This window comes from Moschus berezovskii, chromosome 9, assembly GCF_049115385.1.
Source record: "Moschus berezovskii isolate FMDL1 chromosome 9, NW_MosBer_1.0, whole genome shotgun sequence".
Classification (NCBI taxonomy): domain Eukaryota; kingdom Metazoa; phylum Chordata; class Mammalia; order Artiodactyla; family Moschidae; genus Moschus; species Moschus berezovskii.
In genome coordinates this window covers 76,965,638-76,978,602 of record NC_142468.1, presented here as the reverse complement: position 1 = coordinate 76,978,602, position 12,965 = coordinate 76,965,638, and the positions used below count along the sequence as shown (strand labels likewise).

Sequence of the window (12,965 nt, the reverse complement as noted above, 5' to 3'; positions counted from 1 at the left end):
CTCACAATAGCACATCCATCTGCTTCATTTGGTTTGGTCAGGAGATGTCACAGCTGTCTCATTTCTGCAATGCTTTTGAAAACAAGAAAAGCTCTCATTTCTGAGAAGTGGCAGGCAGTTAAAGCATAATAGAAGAGCAAAGGATTTGGAGTAAGTAGTTGAGGGTATGATATACAATATATAAACTATTTCTAGTTCTTCCAACTGTAAAATGGGTACAGTAGTACTTTCAGCAAAGTACTTTCACCAAAGTACTGAGGATTCTGAATGATAAAACATGTGGAACCTTGTCTAGGGCCTGACACACTGTAATCCACAGGAATTTTTAGCTGTATAATATACAGCTGAAGCAAAGTAAAATGAAGCTTTACTTAAAGGATAGTAGTTTTCTCACTCTTTTATATTTATTTCTCCTCTAAGCATTATATCATTTGCTTTCTTGAACAAGAGGACTATCCAGACCTGAAGTTTCTCTGAGTGTTCTGGTCTTCCTGGAAACCATCAGGGGTGAAGGAGTAGAAACTGGGTGAATATCTTTCTGTGCTTGCTGAAGGATGCGAAAATTATAAGCAGAGACTCCAGAGAGTGAGAATCCATGAGGATCTATTTACCACTTCCAGAAGGATCTCTGTGTTAGGAGACTGTTCTTACTAGTTATTCCCTTCCTCTGGGACCTGTCTTCTCAGGAGACTGTGGTCCTTCTACCTTTGTCTCCCAGTAGAGTAGAAAACATTACTTTTTCCAGTTCCAAACTTCGCAGTGATGGCATGAGATTTCATCAATCTTTTGCCAATATGAGCCAACTCAGGGTGTTGTTCAAGGGAAAGTCTATTAAAAAAAACAGTGTGGTGGCTGTTATATAGAAGATGTTCCTGGGCCTCTAGTTCAGTTCAGTTCACTTCATTTCCGTTGCTCAGTCATGTTCGACTCTCCGTGACCGCATGAATCACAGCACACCAGGCCTCTCTGTCCATCACCAACTCCCGGAGTTCACTCAAACTCATGTCCACAGAGTCAGCGATGCCATCCAGCCATCTCATTCTCGGTCGTCCCCTTCTCCACCCGCCCCCAAGGCTAGTCCACAGAGCATCAGAGTCTTTTCCAGTGAGTCAACTCGATGCATGAGGTGGCCAAAGTATTGCAGTTTCAGCTTTAGCATCAGTCCTTCCAATGAACACCCAGGATTGATCTCCCTTAGAATGGACCGGTTGGATCTCCTTGCAGTACAAGAGACTCTCAAGAGTCTTCTCCAACACCACAGTTCAAAAGCATCGATTCTTCGGCGATCAGCTTTCTTCACAGTCCAACTCTCACATCCATACATGACCACGGGAAAAACCATTGCCTTGACTAGACGGACCTTGGTTGGCAAAGTAATGTGTCTGCTTTTTAATATATTATCAAAGTTGGTCATAACTTTCCTTCCAAGGAGTAAGCGTCTTTTAATTTCATGGCTGCAATCAGCATCGGCAGTGATTTTGGAGCCCAAAAAAATAAAGTCTGACACTGTTTCCACTGTTTCCCCATCTATTTCCCATGAAGTGATGGGACCAGATGCCATGATCTTTGTTTTCTGAATGTTGAGCTTCAAGCCAAACTTTTCACTCTCCTCTTTCACTTTCATCAAGAGGCTTTCGAGTTCCTCTTCACTTTCTGCCATAAGGGTAGTGTCATCTGCATATCTGAGGTTATTGATATTTGTCTCAGCAATCGTGATTCCACCTTATGCTTCTTCCAGCCCAGCGTTCCTCATGATGTACTCTGCATATAAGTTAAATAAGCAAGGTGACAATATACAGCCTTGACGTACTCCTTTTCCTATTTGGAACCAGTCTGTTGTTCCATATACAGTTCTGACTGTTGCTTCCTGACCTGCATACAGGTTTCTCAAGAGGCAGGTCAGGTGATCTGGGATTCCCATCTCTTTCAGAATGTTCCACAGTTTATTGTGATCCACACAGTCAAAGGCTTTGGCATAGTCAATGAAGCAGAAATAGATGTTTTTCTGGAACTCTCTTGCTTTCTCCATGATCTAGCGGATGTTGGCAATTTGATCTCTGGTGCCTCTGCCTTTTCTAAAACCTGCTTGAACATCTGGGAGTTCACGGTTTACATATTGCTGAAGCCTGGCTTGGAGAATTTTGAGCATGACTTTACTAGCGTGTGAGATGAGTGCAACTGTGCGGTAGTTTGAGCATTCTTTGGGATTGGAATGAAGACTGACCTTTTCCAGTCCTGTTGCCACTGCTGAGTTTTCCAAATTTGCTGGCATATTGAGTGCAGCACTTTCACAGCATCATCTTTCAGGATTTGAAATAGCTCAATTGGAATTCCATCACCTCCACTAGCTTTGTTCGTAGTGATGCTGTCTAAGGCCCACTTGACTTCACATTCCAAGATGTCTGGCTCTAGGTCAGTGATCACGTTATCATGACTATCTTAGTCGTGAAGATCTTTTTTGTACAGTTCTTCTGTGTATTCTTGCCACCTCTTCTTAATATCTTCTGCTTCTGTTAGGTCCATACTATTTCTGTCCTTTATCGAGCCCGTCTTTGCATGAAATGTTCCCTTGAAATCTCTAATTTTCTTGAAGAGATCTCTTGTTTTTCCTATTCTGTTGTTTTCCTCTATTTCTTGGCATTGATCACTGAGAAAGGCTTTCTGATCTCTCCTTGCTATTCTTTGGAACTCTGTATTCAGATGCTTATATCTTTCCTTTTCTCCTTTGCTTTTCGCTTCTCTTCTTTTCACAGCTATTTGTAAGGCCTCCTCAGACAGCCATTTTGCCTTTTAGCATTTCTTTTCCATGGGGATGGTCTTGGTCCCTGTCTCCTGTACAATGTCATGAACCTCCGTCCAGAGTTCATCAGGCACTCTATCAGATCTAGTCCCTTAAATCTATTTCTTACTTCCACTGTATAATCATAAGGGATTTGATTTAGGTCATATCTGAATGGTCTAGTGGTTTTCCCTACTTTCTTCAATGTAAGTCTGAATTTGGCAATAAGGAGTTCATGATCTGAGCCACAGTCAGCTCCTGGTCTTGTTTTTGCTAACTGTATACAGCTTCTCCATCATTGGCTGCAAAGAATATAATCCATCTGATTTCGGTGTTGACCATCTGGTGATGTCCATGTGTAGAGTCTTCTCTTGTGTTGTTGGAAGAGGGTGTTTGCTATGACCAGTGCGTTCTCTTGACAAAACTCTATTAGCCTTTGCCCTGCTTCATTCTGTGCTCCAAGGCCAAATTTGCCTGGTATTCCAGGTGTTTCCTGACTTTCTACTTTTGCATTCCAGTCCCCTATAATGAAAAGGACATCTTTTTTGGGTGTTAGTTCTAAAAGGTCTTGTAGGTCTTCATAGAACCATTCAACTTCGGCTTCTTCAGTGTTACTGGTTGGGGCATAGGCCTGGATTACTGTAATATTGAATGGTTTGCCTTGGAAATGAACAGAAATCATTCTGTCGTTTTTAAGATTGCATCCAAGTACTGCATTTCGGACTCTTTTGTTGACCATGATGTCTACTCCATTTCTTCTAAGGGATTCCTGCCCACAGTAGTAGATATAATGGTCATCTGAGTTAAATTCACCCATTCCAGTCCATTTTAATTCAATGATTCCTAGAATGTCTATGTTCACTCTTGCCATCTCCTGTTTGACCATTTCCAATTTGCCTTGATTCATGGACCTAACATCCCAGATTCCTATGCATTATTGCTCTTTACAGCACCAGACCTTGCTTCTTTCACCAGTCACATCCACAACTGGGTATTGATTTTGCTTTTGCTCCATCCCTTTATTCCTTCCAGAGTTATTTCTCTACTGATCTCCAGTAGCATACTGGGCACCTACCGACCTGAGGAATTCCTCATTCAGTACCCTATCATTTTGCCCTTTGATACTGTTCATGGGGTTCTCAAGGCCAAGTATACTGAAGTGGTTTGCCATTCCCTTCTCCAGTGGACCACATTCCGCTCTGGTCCATGTGATCAGATTGACTAGTTTCCTATGGTTATGATTTCAGCGTGTCTTCCCGCTGATGGGGAGAAGGCAATGGCAAGCCACTCCAGTACTCTTGCCTGGAGAACCCCAGGGACGGGGGAGCCTGGTGGGCTGCCATCTATGTGGTCACACAGCCTCAGACACAACTAAAGTGACTTAGCAGCAGCAGCAGCCCTCTGATGCCCCCTCGCAATACCTACCGTCTTATTTGGGTTTCTCTTACCTTGAGCGTGGGATATCTCTTCACAGCTGCTCCAAGAAAGCACAGCGGCTGCACCTTCCCTTGGATGAGGGGTATCTCCTCAAGGCCGCCCCTCCTGACCTTGAACGTGGAGTAGCTCCTCTGACCCTCCTGCGCCCGCGCAGCCACTGCCTATTGAACGTGGGGCAGCTCTCTGGCGTTTGCGCCGCCGGAGCCCGGCGTTTCCCGCGTCTGCGGCGCCGGGGCGGGGCCGGCGTCTCCCGCGTCTGCGGCGCCGGGGCGGGGCCGGCGTCTCCCGCGTCTGTGCCGCCGGGGCGGGTCCAGTGTCTCTGGTGTCTGCGCCGCAAAGAGGAGCGGCCGTTAGGAGCTACCCGACGCCTGAGGCCAGGGCCGGCGGCCAAGAGAAGCTGCCCCACATCCAATAGGCGGTGGGCCTCTAGTGAGTGCTGTCAATTATGGGTTTTGGGAACAAAGTCTTCTCTGATTCTCCTGAAGAAAGAGATGGCTTGGAGGTATGATGTGACTTCAGTCATAGAGGGCTGCGCAGTTACTCCAAGAACCAATCCCCTTCCAGGACCTCCCTGTTTGTATTATAGATCTACCCTTTCTCATTTGTGGTTGAGCCCTGTGAGTCTCAAACTGGTGTCTCAAGCAGGTGTCTTGATGGTTAACTTAGGTCCAAGAGAAGCCAGAGCTGAACATTCCTTAGCTCTACTCAGGGTTGCATCAGGGAGTTGGATCTAAGATTTTCTGATCTTGACAGAGGTACAGGTATTTTAGCACAACCCATTTCTTGTCCCTCTGTCCCATTTGTGAAGGAGTTTCATGTCAATGACTTATCAGGTCATTTAACTTCCTTGTTTGAACTGCTTTGATGTTTCCCTCTGTTTACAACATGAGATTTGAAATTGGCAAACAAGGACCGTTGCAATTCAGCTGTAACTATTGTTACCCTTGTTGTTAAAGTTAAAAAATATATATATATATAACTTTTTTATTATATTGAAGTACAACTGATTAAAAATGTTGTGATAGTTTCAGATGGGCAGCAAAGAAATCAAGCTATGCATATACCCATATCCAGTCTTCCCCAAAGTCCCTTCCCATCCAGGCTGCCACATAATATTGAGCAGAGTCTCCTGTGCTAAAGAGTAGGTCCATATTTTATATTTTTAAACATTTCCCCACTATTTCTTACAGAAGTCCTTGTGTCACAGTTGGATTAAATTGCTTAGACACACAGTGGAATATTGTATATTTCGGTGGGGTGAATAATTTTACCCTCTGAAATGCAGACAAAAACAGTGTGAATTGATGACTACCAGTGGGAGAATTCAGCCCTGTGGAGTGAGGATCCCAGGAGATTAACTTAATCATGCAGAAGGGAGATAACTTATGAAATGTTCTCTTTGCTTTCTTTCTTTCCTTTTCTTTTTTTGTAGCCTCTCCTGTCATTGTTTCCCCCAGCTCAAAATATTTTCTCACAGAATTCTTGAAGGTGGTATTAGTGCATTGTAACAGAGCTCATCGGTTGCCGGTCCATATTCCCTTTGTATTTTCTCCTCCTTTCCACTTCAGTGCAACTGCAAGCTTCTACATTTGTTTTCCTAAGAGTTTTTTCATAACTGGGAAACCTGCTTTGGCTGCCCATTTTTCTTTCTTCCAGGCTGGAAGTTAATGACCTCCGCACTTCCTGAAACCCTCAACTATGGACAGATTGGAATTGGAGTTTCAGTATCCCAGCTCCTTTAGCAAAGTATTTGGATAAGTCTGGAATGTCTAATTGCCTACCTTGGGATCCTCCAGAGGGATTAGCTGCATTTGCTCCCAATGGGAGTTGCTTTGACTATTTACCCTTTGTTGGAAGACTTCTCTTCCTTATTTGGCTTTTCTCTATCAGTCTTCCCTTCATTACCTAAATGAACTCTGCATTTGAATCTTTGTCTCAGGATTTATTTTTGGGGAGACCAAGAAAGACATAGGGGCTGGTATATTTGGTCTAGCCACCATTTGTGACACTTTTAGATAATCAAGTTTGTATCCAGTTTCAAACAAATTAAAATTTTTTTTCCATTAAGCTTTTTAACAGCTTAAATATTTATATTGTCAGGTGGGTGCTATTTGTTATAATGGTTCCTTTAAGAGTACTATCATCAAACAGATTAATCATTATAAAAAAATGTTTAACTCAGTCACAAAAAGGAATGATGTACTGAAATATGCTACAACTTGTGTCGGTGTTCTGGTGGGTGGAGCTGGATTTCTTCTCTCTCCTTTAGAAGACAATGGGCTGCTTTTCTGGGAGCCTGATGTCCTCTGCCAGTATTCAGAAGTTGTTTTGTGGACTTTACTCCACGTTCAAATGTTCTTTTGATGAATTTGTGGGGGAGAAAGTGGTCATGCCATCTTATCCCTCCGCCATCTTGTTCCTTCCTCCCCAGAACACTGGATTCTTATATTCCACTTGGTCGTGGAGTATCTCTTCCCATCTGCTCCAGCAAGGTGCAGCTGCTGTACCTTACCTTGGACGAGGGGTATCTCCTCAAGGCCGCCCCTCCTGCTTTGAACGTGGATCAGCTCCTCTCGGCCCTCCGGTGCCCAAGCAGCCACCGCCTCCTGGACGTGGTACAGCTCCTCTCGGCCACCGCCCTAACCCTGGGCGCGGGGTAGCTCATCTCAGCCACGATTCTACACGTGGTCGGTTGCGCCGGAGCCGGGCGTCCCCCGCGCCTGCGCCGCCGGAGCCGGGCGTCTCACCTCCATTAAGCTTTTTAACAGCTTAAATATTTATATTGTCAGGTGGGTGCTATTTGTTATAATGGTTCCTTTAAGAGTATTATCATCAAACAGATTAATCATTATATAAAAATGTTTAACTCAGTCACAAAAAGGAATGATGTACTGAAACATGCTACAACTTGGGCGACTTTGAGAACTTTAGGCTTAGTAAAAGAAGGCAGTCACAGAAAGTCCCATGTTGTATGATTTCTTCATATGGGCCGTCCAGAATAGGCAAAGCCATAGAGACAGGGAGCAGATTAGTGGCTGCCAGGTAATGTAGGGGGGTGAGAATGGGAAGTGACCTACTGTAACGGATATAAGGTGTTATTCTGGGGTTATGAACAAGCTTTGAAATTACAGAAGAGTGATGACTGCACCATACTGTGAATGCACTAAATGCCACTAAATTGTATACTTTAAGATGGCTGATTATAAGTTTAATGAATTTTGCCTCAATTAAAAAAATAGATCCTAAAATTAATCTAAAAAAAAAAGAGTACTCTCATCAAAACACCACCTATCTGCAGTCAGGCCTTTTTACTGTGGAAGATGGAGCATGCACGTAGATTTTCCAGGTAAAGGAATAATGGATTCATGTGACAGGTCACTGATTTTTTTCTCTTAATTGATTATTAGCAATAAGCTTTCTTATAAGAGAAGTTTCAGAAGATAGTATTCCACTGAAGACACAGCTTGATTAACACACCCCTGTGAGCATAATGCTGTTGCCTCTTAGAGAGCCCAAAAGATTGCTGTATGACTCAGTGGCGGATGTCTGAAGTATAGAACCATTTTCTTGTAGAGCATGTGCAGTAGAGATTACTTCATTCTGTAGCCAAGCCATTTGGTTTCTGAAGCGCTTTCAAGTCATGTTGTTATAGACCATTTTCCTAGAATGTCTGTACCCTGGTTAATTCAATGCTATAAACAATTACAGAATGATACCACTATTTTTTTCATACTCCTGTCTGGTGTCAGGTTACCCATCATCATTTTCTGGTTTTAAATCCGATTATGGTTGGTTGGAGGAGCCTGGCGGGCTATACTCCATGGGGTTGCAAAGAGTTGGACACTACTGAGCACACACACACACACACGGTTGGTTTGAGTAAATCTTTTCCTCGTTTTCTTCATTCTTTTTTCCCCTTTCCTCTTCCCTTTCCCTTTCTCTGTTTCCCTCCTTCCCCCTCTTGTTCTCTTCCTCCCTCCCTGTCCCTCTTTCTCTTTTTCCTCACTGCCTCACTGTCTCCCCTCTTCTCGTGCCTTCTTCCATGCTCTGCGGGCTTCCCTTGTGGCTCAACTGGTAAGGAATCTGCCTGCAATGTGGGAGACCTGGGTTCAATCCCTGGGTTGGGAAGATCCCCTGGAGAAGGGAAAGGCTACCCACTCTAGTATTCTGGCCTGGAAAATTTCATGAACTGTATGGTCCATGATGTGGCAAAGAGTTGGACACGACTGAGAGACTTTCACTTCCACTTTCCATGCTGTGTGCTTAGTTGCTCAGTATCCTAATCTTTGTGACCCCATGGACTGTAGCCCATCAGGCTCCTCTGTCCATGGGGATTCTCCAAACCAGAATACTGGAGAGGGTTGCCATGCTCTCCCCCAGGGGATCTTCCCAATCCAGGGATCGAATCCAGGTCTCCCTCATTGCAGGCAGATTCTTTACTGTGTGAGCCACCAGGGAAGCCCAAGAATACTGAAGTGGGTAACTTATACCTTCTGCAGGGGATCTTCCCGATCCAGGAATGGAACGGGGGTCTTCTGCATTCCAGTTGGATTATTTACCAGCTGAGCTACCAGGGAAGCCTTCCTTCTTCCAAACATACATACATAATATATATTTATATATATTTTCTTTTTGCATACATCTGTTGATGGACATTTAAGTTGTTTTCATATCTTAGCTATTGAGAACAGAGTTACAATGAACACGGTAGTGCAGATGTCTCTTCAAGGTATTGATTCCAATTTCTTTGGATAAGTAGTCAGAAGAGGGATTCTTGGATCATATGGTACTTGTAGTTTTAATTATTTGAGGAAGCTTTGGATTGCCTGTTGATAGTCCTATCTTTTGTTTATCACTTTATCTTCATCCAATGATTCAAAGGAAGTTAATTTATAAATAAACTTAATAAGTAAATAAGTTTAATGAGTAAATGAGCTTAATAAGTAAAACACTCCCTTTTTAGATTTGTTGAATTTTGAGTTAAAGACTGCCCATAAACCCCTCTGGTGTAACTTCTCCTTCATTCCCTCCCTAAGCAAAAATATAGAATAATCTTTATAAAAATAAATGCTGATTGTTTAGGATTTAACAGTAATTAGAATAGCTTGTGGATTTTAGAAATGTTAGATTTAATTTTACTTTTTACATAGAGGGGGCTGAGGCTCAGAGGATTTTAATCACTTTTTGACAATGCACAGCTAGTAAAAGACAAAACTAGAATTCAAATCTAGATCATGGGTGTTTGGGTCCATTGCTCTTTGAGCCTGAGTCAATGAGTTGTTGGGGGCAATGACTGCATTCTTGTGTGTTGCCTGCACAGTTCACAACATATTTATCAATATTCAATCCAACACTCTGTCCTTCTCTGGCTTCTTTTCTCACTTCTGCTTCATTTCCTTACACACAACTGAGTGGTACTGGCTCTCTTTCTATGCTAATGACTCGTTCCTGAACATCTGCTGCACTATCCCAGCATGGGTGGCTCTGCGTATTCCAGTATTCTTGTGTTTGCTCATTCATGTCCTTATGTGCTTAGTTTTCATTTCTCCCTAACATTATTTATCACTTTCTTTGTGACATGGACCCACCGATGTTCTGTCCTGTACCCTCATTCCAGTCATAAATTACATATTTCATTCCTTGAGTTCTACTTCTAGGAGTTCAGTTAAAATGCAGACAATAATCACATCATGATATTGGTATATTCTGTAGTAAAATCAGTCTCAAACCCTGTAATCTCTAACCTACTCAACAATAATCTGGATCTTACAGATCTTTGTGGAATGAGAATTAATCAGAGCTCATGAATTGTCTTTGGATAGCCCTGTAGCTAAGGCCAGTTTTTTCTGTTTTATGGGAAAATAACCTCTTTTGACAATCCAAATTGACTTATTTTTATTCTTTATAAATGTCTAGTTATTAGTACAAGGAAAAATATTCAGTATGTGTAATAAAATTTTAGTAAAGATACCATAAGCACAAAATGAAATGGTAGAGAAAAATATTTGCAATGCGTTTGACAGGTAAAGTGTTAATATCTAAAATAAATAAAATATTTTTTTGAGCAAAATGTGAAAAATTAAAAATGGATAAAGATGTTAACAAGCAAAAAATAGAGAAAATCCACTGGCCAATGTCATAAGGGAAAAAATGCTCAACTATCACTAGTAAAAGAAGTGGACTGTCTCTTTTAACCCACCAAACTGGCAAAATTTAAAGTAATTTTTTTAGCTCCTAAGGGTGAATGGGTACTTATAGTGGAAACATCGTTGTGCATAGCCTTGAGTGAAAGCAATCTAACAATATCTAAATATTAAGTGTACTGATCTTTGATCCAAAAATATCAATACATTCCTAGAAATTTATCCTACAAAATAAAGGTATAAGGAGTTTAGAATAAGGGCTTCCCTGGTGGCTCAGATGGTAAAGAACCTGCACGCAATGTGGCAGACCTGGGTTGGATCCCTGAATTGGGAAGATACCCTGGAGGAGGGCATGGCAACCCACTCCAGTATTCTTGCAAGGAGAATCCCCATGGACAGAGGAGCCTGGCAAGCTACAGTCCATGGGGGTCACAAAGAGTCATGTGATTGTGTGTATAAGCATACAATTACATGTGCATTAAGATTAATATGGAAGGATACACATTAGATTATTCATATTGATTATTTAACTAGTTGTGAGGTAATTGTGGACAGAAGTAGGGAAAGAATAAAGGTAACAAGAGAGGAAAAGATCATGTACATGTACACCCATGTACACCCATGGCTGATCCATGTCAATATATGGCAAAAACCTCTACAATATTGTAATTAGCCTCCAATAAAAATAAATTAATAAATTTTTTAAAATTAAGAAAAAATGAAGATGGCCTGCAGAGAGACAGCTTGTCTGTTGTGATCATATATGTAAAATTATATGTGTGTATGTTTACAATCATATGTATGTAAATCATATGCATTAATGTAAATTTTATACTCTGTCTATATTATACATATGCACATAAATACATCTAAAGAGATGAATAACTAAAATGTAATGATATGGAACCCTGGACAGTGGAATTGAGGTGACTGAAATACATTTATACTTTACTATTTAAAAAATGTTTAAAATGCCATAAGTGCTGGAGAGGATGTGGAGAAAAGGGAATGCTCTTGCACTGTTGGTGGGAATTTAAACTGATACAACCACTGTGGAAGACAGTATGGAGATTCCTCTAAAAACTAGAAATAAAACCACCATATGACCCAGCAACCCTACTCCTAGGCATATACCCTAAGGAAACCAAAATTGAAAAGACACATGTATCCCATATGTAGGAAACAGTGCTGCTCATTGCAGCACTATTTATGATAGCTAGAACGTGGAAGCAACCTAGATGTCCACTGACAGTTGAATGGATGAAGTTGTGGTACATATATACAATGGAATATTACTCAGCCATAAAAAGGAACTCAAATGTGTCAGTTCTGATGAGGTGGATGAACTTAGAAACTATGATGCAGACTGAAGTGAGCCATAAAGAGAACTGAACACATATATACAGAATCTAAAAAAATGGTACTGAAGAGTTTGTTTACAGGGCAGCAGTGGAGAAGCAGACATAGAGAATAGGCTTATGAACATGGGGAGAGGGGAGGAGAGGGTGAGATGCGTGGAAAGAGTAACATGGAAACTTACATTACTGTAAGTGAAATAAATAGCCAATGGGAATTTGCTGAATGACTCAGGAAACTCAAACACGGGCTCTGTGTCAACCTAGAGGGGTGAGATGGGGCAGGAGATGGGAGGGAGTTTCAAAGGGAAGAGGATATATGTATACCTATGACTGATTCATGTTGAGGTTTGACAGAAAACAAGAAAATTCTGTAAAGAAATTATCCTTCAATTAAAAAATACATTAAAAATGTTTAAAATAAACAAGTATTATGTAAATAAGAAAGAGAATTAGAATATTTATTATCAAACAATTACTATGTTACAAATGCATTTGAGATAAAATGCTGAATGTAAGCTGCTGTGCAAAGAGCTGAAGCAATTTTCAGCTTCCTTGCTTCCTACCCTCAGGGAAACCATATAATATACCATTATTATATCATATTTTATATGATAAAATAATTATTTTGTCATATAATACAGTCAGATTTCTTTTGCTTGTAGTAGCAGTAAACTGTAAACCATGAGACAGGTGTTCTTTAAGAGATTCAGAGACCCTTTCTATGAATGTCTATCAGGGACACACCTGATCTTTACCTTTACCCTGTAGTCCATGAGCTATAGTTATCTGTGTGAAATACTTCATTCTCCTGCTATCTCACCACTTACCTTTCCATTGTTTGCATATACTGTTCCCCAGTTGACTCCTGTAACAACTAATCTCTCTTTTGGTCATAGCACATCTCACAGTTTTAATTTTTTCTCATCCTACACTGTCAACTCCTTGAGGGACTGAAATGTGACTTACTGACTTATCTGATTTATTTCCTAGACATATACTTGATGTATTACAAGTATTCACTAAATGCTTTTAATGAATTAGTGAACAATAAGGAATGCAAATGTAATAGCCCTGAAACTAGACCAATTAACACTTTACATGCATGCTAAGTCGTTTCAGTTGTGTCCGACTCTTTGCGACCCTGTGAACTGTACCCACCAGGGACAGGCTCCTTTGTCCATGGGATTCTCCAGGCAAGAATACTGGAGTGAGTTGCCATGCCCTCCTCCAGAAGATCTTCCACACCCA

General features: G+C 41.3%; 1 protein-coding gene across 5 annotated transcripts in view; it reads right to left on the bottom strand.

The window, feature by feature from the left end:
• LOC129562589 (olfactory receptor 11G2-like) overlaps nt 1-12,965 on the bottom strand; it is a 45,821-nt gene that overhangs the window by 17,323 nt on the left and 15,533 nt on the right. The window contains exon 1 of one of the 5 annotated variants that reach the window (XM_088839838.1): nt 4,228-4,340. The exons of the other annotated variants lie outside the window; for them this stretch is intronic. The gene's annotated coding sequence lies outside the window, so the exon portion shown is untranslated. Of the gene's footprint in view, nt 1-4,227; nt 4,341-12,965 lie in introns of those variants that run through there. 5 annotated transcript variants of the gene reach the window in all.